General features: G+C 42.4%; 1 long non-coding RNA gene across 1 annotated transcript; it reads left to right on the top strand.

Annotated features, from left to right (window-relative positions):
• The first annotated feature begins 1363 nt into the window (after window positions 1–1363).
• LOC107979342 lies at window positions 1364–13234 on the top strand. The gene is made up of 3 exons (XR_003482225.2): window positions 1364–1411; window positions 8734–8816; window positions 13014–13234. It is a non-coding gene; the product is annotated as an uncharacterized LOC107979342 (long non-coding RNA).
• The last annotated feature ends 748 nt before the right edge of the window (window positions 13235–13982 follow it).

Below are 13982 nucleotides of genomic sequence, written 5' to 3'. Positions count from 1 at the left end.
CAGCCTTACAGACTACAAAAACAAGGACCTGGCCAGGTTTCTGTGTTTTATCATGATCCCCATGGTATGGACATTGCCCCCAACCAGCAGGAAGCAGTTTGGAATGAATGACACCCAAATTCCCAAACATTCTTTATAAATTTTTGTTTTCATTCAAATGGGGTTGGTTAAATGGTTAATGATCACAACCAATATCTTTTTAAAGGTAAAAGGGAAATTATGGTATATAAATAATACTTTGTATTGGAATGGATTTTCATTTATTGATACAAATTTAAGGTCAATTTTGTGATATGTATATTTCTCCTCTTGTTTAGGTATTGTGTTTATACTGATCTTTTAAAATGTAATGCATAATCAAATACAGATTATATAGTCAACTATAATATAAGTCAGAACTTATATTTAGGTTAGTTATGTTTTCTGGATATACAAAGATGTATTTGAGATGGATAAATATTCTTCAAACCTTTCAAAGACCTACAGAATACATGGCATTTAAATGGTTTAGGGTTTTTCATGACAGTGAGACACAACTGCTCCTGGCACATCAATTATGCCAGAATGGAGGATGGGCATTGAAGAATCTTGTTATTGAGTTTGCCTTCAATATGGCTGATTAGCCATTTGGGCAAGAAACTGCTCTTGCCTGGACTGTTTGATAAACTGGACATGCAGGACCCACAAGAAAGTGACTTCTGAACTTACAAAACAAGATGGACAGTCCTAAAGAGTTCCTGCTTCATGGAAGTGTCTGCCAGACAATCTACAGGACACAGAGAAAAATGGCTGATAAACTGCCAATACAGATGGGACAGTTTCAAATTTCCTGCTTCACTGAGAAGTCTGTCAGACACACTGTAGCCTATAGGCTGAAGATGGATGACCCAACCTTACAGAGGAACTTTGGGTGACTGTCCAGGTAGCAAGATGTCTCTGTCAATTCTAGAGTTTATATATTATCCTTCTATGGTCTTTGATGGAGTTGAAGACAGATAGCTATAGTTATGGTTTTCCTTAGTTATGATACTATTATATATAAGTTACATATAAGACTTTAGACTCTCAAAGATAAGATAGATGATAGAATATTTTCTTTAAATCTTGCTAAATGTTAATGAACTAAATATCATAGCTATAGTTCTTACTTGATAACTGTTTTATTATATATTTTACTATGTTAATGTTAAAACCCTTCTTTTTATTTAGATAGAAAAGAGGAGATGATGGGGGGGTCCTTCTGTGTATATGTTCGTCTTATTGGTTGATAAATAAAGTACTGTTGGCCAATAGGGAACAACAAGATAGGTGGGGCTAGGAGTCAAGGAGGATTCTGGGAAATGTAGTAAAGAGGAGAGTAGCCATGTGATCCCAGGAAGAGAGGACACATGCCAATGGCGTCCTCGATAAGGTAAGTCTGTATAAAATATATAGATTAATGGTTATGGTTGATACTTAAGACAGAGCTAACAAATAAGAAATCCTAGCCACTGGCCAGCAGCATTGTAACTAATATTAATCTCTGTGTGCTATTTGGGGGCCCTAACATGGTGGCAGAACTCAGGTGGCTGGCAGAAAGAGTTATCATTATATAGTACTACAGGTAATTTGGAGCTCTGATGACTGACATGGTTAATAAGAAAGAACATACTTTCAGTCTTCAGAAAGCATAGCATAGGCAAGAAAGTGTAGCCTCTTGCCTGTTTGGATAGGTCCTAAGATGAGGAAAATGTTCTGCAAGTATTATTGCCTCCAATATTGTACAAGTATTGTGTTTCTGAAAATGTGTGCATGTGTATGTGCATGTGTGTGTGTGTGTGTGTGTGTGTGTGTGTGTGTGTGTGTGTCTCCTCTCCCTCTGTGTTTCCCCCATTCTCCTCCTATTCTTGGCTGCCATAGGAGTAACAGCCAAAGGGTTAGGTAATTACACGGTGAAACCTGTGAAGTCACGAGCTGAACTAACCCTTTCTTCCTTCTTGTCTCAGGTGCTTTGTTACAGGAAACTGGCTATCACATCCACACAGTGCATAGTTTTAAGAGTCACAATTAAATTTGTAGGATCTTACCATTTGGTATTTGATGTAAAAGAGGCTAAAAAATCTGTTCTAGTTATAAACTCTTCATTCATATTTTCATAAGTCTGAATTCAGCCACACAGCACTAAGGGTCCATCTGGTTTAACTACCACCACAACTAAGTTTGCTAAGTTTAAAGTTACCAGGGACATTTAAACAGAGGTATTTTTCTATTTCAGAACCAAGTCTGTTTTCAAACACTTTTATAAACAGAGTTTGACTTGTTTGAACATTTATGTATGTGTAAATATTCATATTTAGAGAGAATTGAAAAATTACTATCAATAATAAAACTATCAAGAGTTTGTCTCTGTCATATTTTTATGACATTTCTAGTTTTCTGAATTGAATGTCTGCGTGCATATGTGTGGGTTAAAATAGGGGAAGGCTGCTTTATGGACACAGAGGGCACACAGAAGGGGGCTCCTTCACTGTGTGCCAAATGGATGTAGTTTTGCTTGAAATAATACAGCAAGGTGAGTAAAAAGATTACTGTTTTTTAATGACTGGTCACACACATTCTTTTCTTCCCAAGTCCCAAGTGGATGATGTCTTTCCACCATTCAGCCCCCCTTCTTTTTTTTTAATTCTTTCTTCTTCTTCTTCTTCTTCTTCTTCTTCTTCTTCTTCTTCTTCTTCTTCTTCTTCTTCTTCTTCTTCTTCTTCTTCTTCTTCTTAATTCAAGTTAGGGAACAGGCTTGTTTCACATGTAATTCCCCTCTCCCTCTCCCTCTCCCTCCCCTCACCCCATTCCTTCTCCCCCACCTCCAACCTACCCCCCACCCCATCCACCCACCACTCCCCAGGCAGGGTAGGGCCCCCAACCGGGGCTCCACCAAGTCCACCAAATCTTCCTGTGCTGGGCCTAGGCCCTTCCCCATGTGTCCAGAGACAGAGCGCATCCCTTCAAGTGGGATGGGCTCTCATAGTCCCCCACACACACCAGGGCAAAACGCCAGTCCACCTCCGGAGGCTCCCAGGAGTGCAGGGGCCTCCCCATTGGCATCCATGATCAGGGGGCTGGATTAGTCCCGTACTGGCCTCCCAAAGAGCGTCTGGGGTCAATATGCTTTCCCTTTTTCAGGCCAACTGTTTCTGTGGGTTTCTCCAACCTGGTACAGACCCCTTCGTTCTTCATTCCTCCCTCTCTTCAACTAGGTTCCCGATTTCAGCTCAGTGTATTTCTGTGGATGTGTGTCTCTGCTTCCATCAGCCACTGGTTGAGGACTCTAGGAAAGCATAGAGAGTAGTCATCAATCTCATTCTAAGGGAAGGGCTTCTAGGCCGTCCTCTCCTCCACTGCCCGGACTGTCAGATCGTGTCATCCTTGTAGGTCTCTGGAGATCTCCCTAGTTCCAGATCTCTTCTCGGACCTATAGTGGCTCCCTCTGATATGGTATCTCTCATCCTGCTCTCTCTCCTCTATTCTTCCTGGGGGAAGAACTCAATATATCTGCTCCTCCATTTCTTTTCCTCTACTCTTCTTCTTGTGCTCTTATTGTGGCAGCACCCACTCCCCTACCCTCATGCTCTCGATTAGCTCGGGAGTTCATGCCACTTCCCGTTCCTGGGGTCCATTTATCCCTTAGAGTCATTCATGATTTCTAGTTTCTTTGGGGAAGTGGATTATAGGCTGGTAAACCTTTGCTCTATGTCTAAAAATCATATATTGGTGAGTACATACCAAGTTTGACTTTTTGTGAATGGGTTACCTCACTCAGGATGGTTTCTTCTAGTTCCATCCATTTGCCTGCAAATTTCAAGATTCCATTGCATTTTTCTGCTGAGTAGTACTCCATTGTATAAATGTACCACATTTTCTCTTTCCATTCTTCAGTTGAGGGGCATCTAGGTTGCTTCCAGGTTCTGGCTATTACAAACAATGCTGCTATGAACATGGTTGAACATATGTCCTTGTTGTATGGACATGCAGTATTTGGGTATATACCCAAGAGAGGAATGGCTGGATCTTGAGGTAGGTTGATTCCCATTTTTCTGAGCAAAGTGGTCTTACAAGTTCACACTCCCACCAGCAATGGAGGAGTGCTTTCCAAAGTGGTCTTACAAGTTCACACTCCCACCAGCAATGGAGGAGTGTTCCTTCTCCGCATCCTCTCCAGCATAGGTTGTCATTGGTATTTTTGATTTTAGCCATTCTGACAGGTGTGAGGTGGTATCTCAGAGTTGTTTTGAGTTGCATTTCTCTGATGGCCAAGGATTTTGAGCACTTTCTTAAGTGTCTTTCAGCCATTTCAGATTCCTCTGTTGAAAAATCTCTGTTTAGTTCTGCACCCCACTTTTTAATTTCATTGTATGGTGTTTTGGTGGCTAGCTTCTTGAGCTCCTTGTATATTTTGGAAATCAGTCCTCTGTCAGATGTGGGGCTGGTGAAGATCTTTTCCCATTCTGTGGGTGGTCGTTTTGTCTTACTGACTGTGTCCTTTGCCTTACAGAAGCTTCTCAGTTTCAGGAGGTCCCATTTATTGATTGCAGACCTCAGTGTCTGTGCTTCTGGCGTGATGTTCAGGAATCGTTCTCCTGTGCCAATTTGTTCAAGGTTTATTCCCACTTTCTCTTCTAGAAGATTCAGTGTTCAGCCCCCCTTCTTTCATCTTGAAAGTGCAATGATGCCAACATGGTTTGTAGTGCTGGGGGATCCACACTTTCTTTGGGTTCTGAGCTCTTCCTTTACTCTGGCAGCAAGGCACTGTGCAAAGTACATTATTCAGGTTTCTTCCTAAGTCCCAGAAATGGCTTATCATAATCTGTCTTTACTAATGAAGTCATCACAGAGACCTGGAGCAATGAAGAGGCTTGCCTGAACTAGGGATAGAGGAATGGAAGGGTCTCTCGACTCTTCAGCCTTTGATATCATAGAACACACTGACAATTTGGAAGCAAATTATGCTGTGCTTGCAGCATAGTACATGACCCAAAGATAATTCAGGACTTAGGTGAGAGAGAATAGAAAAGCCTATGAGCCTGCTGTATTGGAAGAAGTTTTTACTGTGTCATGAAGTGCTTGGATGGCTTGAGTTTCATGTAGAGCTGTTGACCATGCCAGACAAACTGGTTAATTGATGCAGAATTTCAGGGCATTCTTTCTCGTCTCGTTATTGTCTACTTGTAAAGTCTGTACTTGCTTGAAAGACATTCCAGGAGCAAGTGATGAACAAGAAGGGATAACTTTGTAAAAGAATGAAAGCAGGAACTTAAGAACCTGCTGATGTATAAGAATTGAAAGGGGCTGATAATAGCAATTAATGATTGTGGAATCCTCGCTTCTCTGCTGTGAGTCTCAAAACCAGTTCTAAAACAGGAAGATTAAAATACATATCGATTTGCTGATGGGCAAAAGGTAAGGTTTAAAAGCAAAAATTGACCAATATGTATTACGTTAATTAAACCCTTCTCTGGGATGTGAATAAACACAGCTGATAATAGTATCTGTGAATTCTTGAATTGATTCTGCATTGAGTAAACTTCAAAGATGCAGGGCCATATCTGTCTGCAGTCACCTTCAGAAAGGCTATCTGGATGCAGAGGGATGCAGAAGACACAGTTCTCATTGCAGCTGACCTCCTTATGTTCTTGATGCTGCTGGTGTAATAGCAACAGGCTTTGAAGTATAAAGCCTCCTTTCAGTTACGTGCTAGTTAAAACTGCCATGCTCTTATGAAGCCTGAGAGCTCTGATGGGAAAGATTTTATATCAAGGGGAGGGAAGCAACCAGATCACATCAGACATGCTATCTCATTTTTATGGCAACCACTGGAGGTGTGGACCATCTTGCTGAACTTTGGACAGAACACTAACAGTGAGGTGGCCCCCAAAGAACATTCCTACTGACATTCTATGTGACTATTTCCATTCTGTTTTTTATTTAATTTGTTTTTCACACATGGATGATTAACACAGGTTTGATAATGATCCTATGGGATGGAAAATATGATAATTAAGAGATACTATGGGAATTTAGTATATTTCAAATTGGAGGGGAAATATGTGTTTCTTAATATATGACATGAGAATCACTGGCAGCTGTTTGGGAAAGGATAAAACTCCATTGTTTATATTGAAATAAATTCCCCAAAGTCAAGATTTAAATGCATAAAATGACGACGAGTGTGCTAGGAATATACAGAAGTTTGTTTTGTTGTATTGGTACAGAAAAGGCCTTTAAAGATTTATTTTCGTTGTGTGTGTGTGTGTGTGTGTGTGTGTGTGTGTGTGTGTGTGTGTGTGTGTGTGAGCTGTATTTGTGCAAGTGCTTGAGAAGTCAGAAGAAAGCATCAGATTGATGCTTGAGTTACAAGTAGTTGTGAGTCACCCCAGGTGGGTGCTAGGAACTGAGCTCTAGTCCTCTGGAAGACCAACAAGTACTCCTAATTGCTAAGCCATTTCTATAGCCCAGAGAATGCCTTTAAAAGAATCTAAGCCTAAAATGTGTAACAGAAAACACTGGTAAATGTGAATATTTAATACTGATAAATCTTTATAGAGAAAAAAATACCAAAACAATGTTTAAATATAGCCAGAGAAGAGAAATATTTGTACCACACATACCTGAAAATGAGTAATTTTTTAACACTAAAGACGGAGACTCATTATGCTTCCTAGGATGGGGTTCCTGGGCTCAAGTGATCCTGCTTTAGTTTTCTAAATAGTAGGGACTCCAGATGAATGCAACCACACCTAGTTGAAGAACTACACAGGACAAGATATTCCAATAAAAATATACATGGATCTGGAGATTCATTGGTGCATTGTTTTAGTAGATGGATCCTGGATATACATGTTCTTCTATGATAAACTTGTTGACAAAATTATTGCAACAGCTAAAAAGAATGATGTGTATTGATGCACAAAGATGTTCCTATGTCCAAAGTAATAGCTTTAAGTTAAAAACACTCAGGAGGTTGTGAAGTAGTGTTTACTGACCATCTATTTGTCCATAAAAACACACCAAATCTAGAAGGTTATAGAAGCACTACAGATTGTTAACTCTGGGGATTGAGACCAAAGTTTTTAAAACATATATTATTTAAGGTCTGTATTGCTTGAATTCTATGGTGTATTATTCAGAATGTTAATTAATATTAAGGCAAATTCTAATAACGATTCTAGCAATACAATGAAAATGGGACACAAGACAGGCATATTATACGTATAGAAAGAATTTGCAGACAAGCCTTGTCTTCCATTGGTAGAGGCTGAGAATCTTGCCACTTGCATCTTGAATTACATATATTTTAATATCTGATGGGGAATGTACTGTGTATGTTTATCTTATTGATTGTTAAATAAAATACTGTTTGGCCAATGAGACAGCAAGTAGACAGGACTAGGAGTCAAAGAGGATTCTGGGAAATGTAGTAGAGAAGTGCTGACCCAGGCAGGAAGTGACATAGCAAGAAGACTCATATTTAAGTGAAGGAGAAACAGGAAGGGCTCTCTTTTTCCCTCTGCTCTTCCTCCAGTAGCACAATGCGATCCACCGGCAAGGAGGGATGCCAATAAGGTGTCCGATAAGATAAGTCTTATAAAATATATAGGTTTATGATAGTTAAGACTGAGCTAACAGATGAGAATCCTAGTCATTGGCCAAGCAGCATTGTACCTAATACAAGTTTCCGTGTATTCATTTGGGCCTAACTTGGGCAGGTGGCTGGCATAAAGTTCACACGTGGCGGTGGGGCTCAGGCAGCTTTTGGCAGAAAGATTTATTGTAACAGAATGGTGTCAGGAGTGGGATGACCCCATGCCCCAAGGCTCCCAGAGAAAGAGGGAAACCTGCTGCCACAGCCTGCCCTGTCAGGCCGCTGAGAGGCATCAGAACATCTTTCATATGCTTGTGCCATCCTGGCACTTCTGGAGTTTAGACTCTGCATTTCTGAGATGATAAAGAATTCATTTGGGCCTAACTCGGACGGGCGGCTGGCGTAAAGCTCACACGTGGCAGTGGGGCTCAGGAGGCTTTTGGCAGAAAGATTTATCGTAACAAATATCTATGTCAGTTTTAGGCCATCCAGGAAGCAGATACTAAGACAAGGTCAGAAGAACACATAGTTGACTGAGTAGACCCTGTGAAAGACAGAGGAAGAAAATCCATTCAGGCTGTGGTGCTGATCTCCACCTAATGAGCAAGAAGGGCCAAAGGAAAGGACTCAGCAGGAAGACTATGAGATACTACCAATCCAATATGGAGCTCACAGCAAGGATGATCCATTGGAAGGGACCTCTTTGAAGTAGAAATGACCAGACCCTGGCACCCTGCAGTGCTCTACAGTTGGCTAGGACAGCCCAGAGGAACATAGCCTCAGTTTCTCTTATATGTGTGTGACCAAAGATGTGGTAACAGTGGTGGTCAGTTAACCTCATCCTTTGCAGAGTTAACTGCATCCTTTGCAGAGTTAACCAAATCATTTGCAAGAGGAAAACAAAATTTTCTTGGAAGGAGGTGAGCAGTCAGCTGCTTGGCTGCTGGAGCCTTACAGGATCAAGAAGTGGTTTTTACAGGGCTCCAATGAGCCTTTCTGAGGGAAGAGGGTAGGGGAACAAGCTACAGCCCTTACTCCTGAATTGGATCTCAGCACTGTATATAAATATACTAATTTTCTCCTAGCCACTCACCATTTTAAAATTCTCCTCATCCTAGCCCTCTAGATGTGTCAGTGGGTAAAGAGGTCTGCCAGCAACTTGATTAGCTGAGTCTTCTCCCCAGGATCTACATGGTGGAAGGTGAGAACTGACTTTCTTAAGTTGTCCTCTGATCTCCAAATGTTGCCTCAGCATGTGTGTTCCATCTGTATACGTGCACACTAAAACTGCAATAGTGAAAAAGAATTCCCTTTTCTTTCTGCTATTGCCTCTGCTGCTTTCAACAACCTGGAAGCATCACCCAATTCCCATTCCTGAGACAATGTAATCTCTGATAAACATAAACTTTCAGACCCTTACTGTTCACTATCAAAACTGGCAGAGGCCATCCCAGATTGTAACTAGGTGGATTTTCCATTGCATCCTGGCCACACTGAGTAACAGAGTCCCTTCCACCTCTGCTGACTACATCAACTTCCTCTGACAGACTGGTAAATCCTCCTTTTTGCTTGTGTACAGACACATGGATTCTTCATGCTCAGGTCACAGCTTTAGTTTAGAGTTCAGAAAGATCTTTAATCTATTCCTTGGCAAAGGCATTTTTCCTTTGGGGTCCTTTACCTTCAACATGGCAGAATGCCTATTGCATTGTGGGAACAGGACACCCAAGCCAAGAGGGTTGTCAAAGTGATGGTAATGGAGCATCCTGTGCTTCTCCCTTTGATCCTGGAGCTGTGCAGTCGCCCTGTGACATACAGCCATATGGAGCTCCCTGCTTCTGTATGTGTTCTGCATCCTAGAACACAGCACCCCCTCATAAATTAGTCTTCAGAGGGCTTTTCTATCACTGTAAGCTGATTGCTTACATTCTGGGTGGTACAGTATGCCCTAGAACCAGTGAATCCCAGTTTTCCTCCATTGGAATGGTGGCCTCATGGTAAGACACTGTATTGTGTGGCCTACCACATCTGTATTTCATTAGCCTTCTGAGAGTGATGTCTGTTGAGGCACTGTGCAGGAAAGACAAAGGCATACCCTTATCAAACGTCTGTTGTCTATTCCTTTGAGACTGACCACTGGTCTCCCTGGTACAACAGGGAGCCAGTGCAGTCAGTTCCTCACCAAGTATGCAGTCATTTCCCTGCAATGGACCTCTCTTCTGACTCTTTCAGCATGAGTTGTAAACTCCGTGTCCACCTCCATGGTTCTCTGTTTCTGTATGTTCACAATAACCCCACAGTGTCTCACATGGTTCCCCCAGGACAGCCAGGCATCCACAGCTCAGCCCATCATGAGACCTCACCAGGATGGCAGCCCCCTGTTGTAGTTATAATCATCATCAAGAGGAGTGTTCAACTGTTGTACCCACAGCCGCATGGAAAGCATGATGGCCCCTGACCCATCAGGGCACCGTGCAGCAATTTGAAAGTCTCTTGCTTCCACTGATCTTCCAACTTCCTGTGTCATCCCACCTCATTCTGATGTTGTACCTGGATTGAAAACTAGCTCTTCTCTGCTGTTGGATCCCACACTTATGTGTGGGCAATTAGTCATGTCACCTGGCTCCTGAGTGTCCATCTGGGAGAAAGGCCTTAGGCTTTTTTTTTCCTCAGGGGGACATTGACAACTAAGATCTCTTTTTTCCCTTCTAGTTATTATCCATCCATCCATCCAACCATCCATCCATCCATCCATCCATCCATCCATCCATCCACCCATCCATCCATCCAGTGAGGATTTTGAAATAAATCTAATATTTGTGGCAGACCCATAAATCCCTTAAGGAAGTGTGTCTTAGCTGGCCCTTATTTGCTTCAGGGCAGGATAATTCCTCATGGTATGGGAATCATTGTAGGCCCCATGAATGTACACACATTCATTTCCATATGCCCCTGGCTAAAATCTATGAAACCCCGAAGTGTGTAAACCTGCAAACCCAAAGCCCCTTTCCCCAGAGACCTTTTTTCTCATCATGTTTGGCTACAACTTGAGGCACTATGTGTTTTCCAGATTGCCATTCCTATGGCAAGAATGGTAGGTAGAAAGTTGCATTACTATCAGAGGTTAGAGGTAAGGAAAAAATGGTTTTAAAATTCACCTTTATAGCTTTCCATTTTTAGTCAAGGTGAGGCCACTAGTGTCTAAGAGCTGAGCACTGTAGAGTTTTGAGGGGAGCAATAGGGATGTGATGGCATTGGGGGCAGGGAAGCATGGGGAGGAGCCTGTCAGTTTGACTCTAAGGTATTTTCCAGTGGCTGCTCAGAGGAAGATGTTGGGATTTCTGCACCCATTTTGGAAGAGGGTTTGTCCCAGATGCAAGGTGTGCCAAGGAGAGTGGTACCCATGGAGCGGTGGATACAAGAAGATGCCATAGCACTTAGTCTCATAAAGACTGATGCCCTCTCCTCTTCATACTTAACATCTCACTGACACCTGTCTCCTTTTAGGAGGCCTCAAAACCTCTGGTCTTCAAGTTATCCTTTCCAGGCTCCACCCTGAGCTACTGTTTTAGTTCCTGCCTTTTCGAACTAGACAGACTTCCTAAGTGTCTACCTGTGGTCTTAATTTCTTCACCCCTTTCCACTCAACTTGCTTCGAGCTGGATTCTGTCTTGTTCAAAACCTGAACAGACTCATAAGAATACTTGCAATGTCAATGTTACTAAGTCCAGAGGATACTAGAGCCCTTATTAATGTTACTTTGATATATTCACTCTTCTGTGGACTACTTTCCCTCCTTGGCTTGTGTGGCACAAACACCATCACCATGTTCCTTCCCCAGCAGCTATTCTTTCTTCACTCTCAGCTTGGCCTTTTCTGCATTACTTCTCCAGTTAGGATTTAGTGTGGTTGCATTTAATGGAAAACAAAATTTATAGTAGCTCAAATTAGGCAAAACAGTATTTCCGTTAGAAACCAAAGTGATCCAAAGGTAGTGTGTCTGGGAATCTGGTCTCTATACCTCTTCCACTTTTCCAGCATCCTCAGCATCACCTCGCAGATGGCAGCCATCATATGTGTGCCAGGAACTAGCACAACAAAGGAGGGAGGAGAGAATGTTGCAACTGCTAATTGAGTCCTTAAAGAGGTCATAATCCCAGCAATTCAGAGGCAGGAATAGGAGGACTGCAAATTCAAGGTCAGCTTGGGCTGTTTCTCAAAAAAGCAGGAAGGGGGCTTCTAGAAGACCCATAGACACAATATAACCTCTTGTTTTGCATTCCTTTGGGCTTTCTATTTGTAAAAGATGCTGAGAAACAGTGTTTTAAATGAGTCAGAACCCCAGTATTAACAAAGAAGTGTTGTAAAATATTAGTTGAAGATGTGTTACATTCACTTATGCTGTGTTATTGTTATAATGATGCAAAAATGTGTTGCATTCTTTTATGTTGCATTTCTTTAACTCTGTGAAGCTATGTTACTTTGCCTGCCTAAAACCCTCATTGGTCCAATAAAGAATTAAACAGCCAGTAGCTACGGAGGGGAGAGATATAGGTGGGGCGGCCAGGCAGAGAGAATAAATAGAGAAGAACAAGAAGGGAGGAGCAAAAAAAGGAGGAGAGGACACCAGGGGCTAGCCACCCAGCCACCCAGCCACCCAGCCAGCAATGGAGTATGAAGTAAAGAAAAACATATAGAATAGAGTAAGTTAAAAGCCCTGAGGCAAAAGGTAGATGGGATAATTTAAGTTAAGAAAAGCTGGCTAGAAACAAGCCAAGCTAAGGCTAGACATTCACAAGTAAGAATAAGACTTCATGCATTTATTTGGGAGCTGGATGGTGGGCTCCCAAAGAGCACAGAGAAAAGAAATTACAAAGAGGCCAGATACTGGGAAGCTAATTGGTATTGGCTGCCCCATGGCCAGCCAAATGACATGCTCCTGGGACTCTACCCTGAAAACTCCCTTTTCTCATCCTAGAACTTTCAGGCATGCCTCATGACCATGATCTTAATGCTACTATGATATACAACAAAGCCTTCTTTCTCCCCTACTCACTGCTACTTCAGCTTCTTCAGCCAGAGGTGTGTGTGTGTGTGTGTGTGTGTGTGTGTGTGTGTGTGTGTGTGTGTGTGTGTATTTGTGTGTGTGTATTGTTGGCTTTGGCATCCTGAATGAGTACCTCACAGTGATGTACTCTTAGATTTAGGTGTGCTTGTCATCTCAGATGTAATTAGGGTTCAGGAGGTAATTTCTTGTACCAGAGGATTGTCAATATCGAGGAAGCTGAAAGAACAAGGAAAGAGGAAAGACCTTTGCTTAAGTTGTAGCTGCTGTGTTGGGCTCTCTGTGCATACTGAAGGTGAAGTAGAGCTGAGCTGCCTGCTTCTTCTCCTCCAGGTTCCTGGGAGATACCACAGGCCATTGCTGCCTTCTTGCTCATCCTCCAGCGACACCTCTGCCACATTCCCACCCTGATTGGCTGAAGTACCATGAAAGAAACATGAGGAGAAAGGTTGAGTCAGGGGAAGAATAGATGATAACAAGAATGGAGATACCATAATAGAGGGAGACATTTTAGGTTTACAGAGAAATCAGGCACTAGGGAAATTTCTGGAGATCTACAAAGATGACACCAGTTAACAATATAAGCAACAGAGGAGAGGCTACTTATATGCTTGACTGACTTATATGCCACCTGACAGCCCTCATCCAGCAGGTGGTGGAAGTAGAAGCAGACACCCACAACTAATTACTGAACTGAACTGGAACCCAGTTGCAGAGAAGGACAAGTGAAGAGCAAAGGGGTCCAGACCAGGCTGGTAAAACGAACAGAAACAGCTGACCTGAATATCGGGGAGCTCTTGCTCCCCAGACTGATAGCTGGGATACCAGCATGGGACTGATCCAGATCCCAGGAACATGGGTTTCAGTGAGGAAACCTCAGAAATCTACGGGACCTCCTGTAGTAGTTCAGTACTTATCCCTAGCCTAGGTGTGGACTTTGGGAGCCTATTCCACATAGAGGAATACTCCCTGAGCCAAGACACACGGGAGTGGGCCTAGGCCCTATCCCAAAGGATATGAAAGAATCTGATGACACCCTATGGAAGGCCTCAGCATCCAGGGGGAGCAGAAAGGATATGTGATAGGTAGGGTTTTAGTTGGAGGGGTGGTAGGGGAGGACAGGAGGGACAAGGGAACTGGGATTGTCATGCAAAACAATCCTGTTTCTAATTCAAATAAAAAAATCTGAAAAAAAAGAAACATGAGGAATTGAAAGGACTCAGTCTGTGAAACTTTGGTTGGAACCTATAGAATTACAATAATAAAGTTTGGGTAATGAGAACCACTCACATAAAACCAGCT

The sequence above is a fragment of the Cricetulus griseus genome, chromosome 2 (assembly GCF_003668045.3).
Source record: "Cricetulus griseus strain 17A/GY chromosome 2, alternate assembly CriGri-PICRH-1.0, whole genome shotgun sequence".
Lineage (NCBI taxonomy): Eukaryota > Metazoa > Chordata > Mammalia > Rodentia > Cricetidae > Cricetulus > Cricetulus griseus.
The sequence above is the reverse complement of the archived record's forward strand: the minus strand, read 5'-3'. Positions and strand labels throughout refer to the sequence as shown.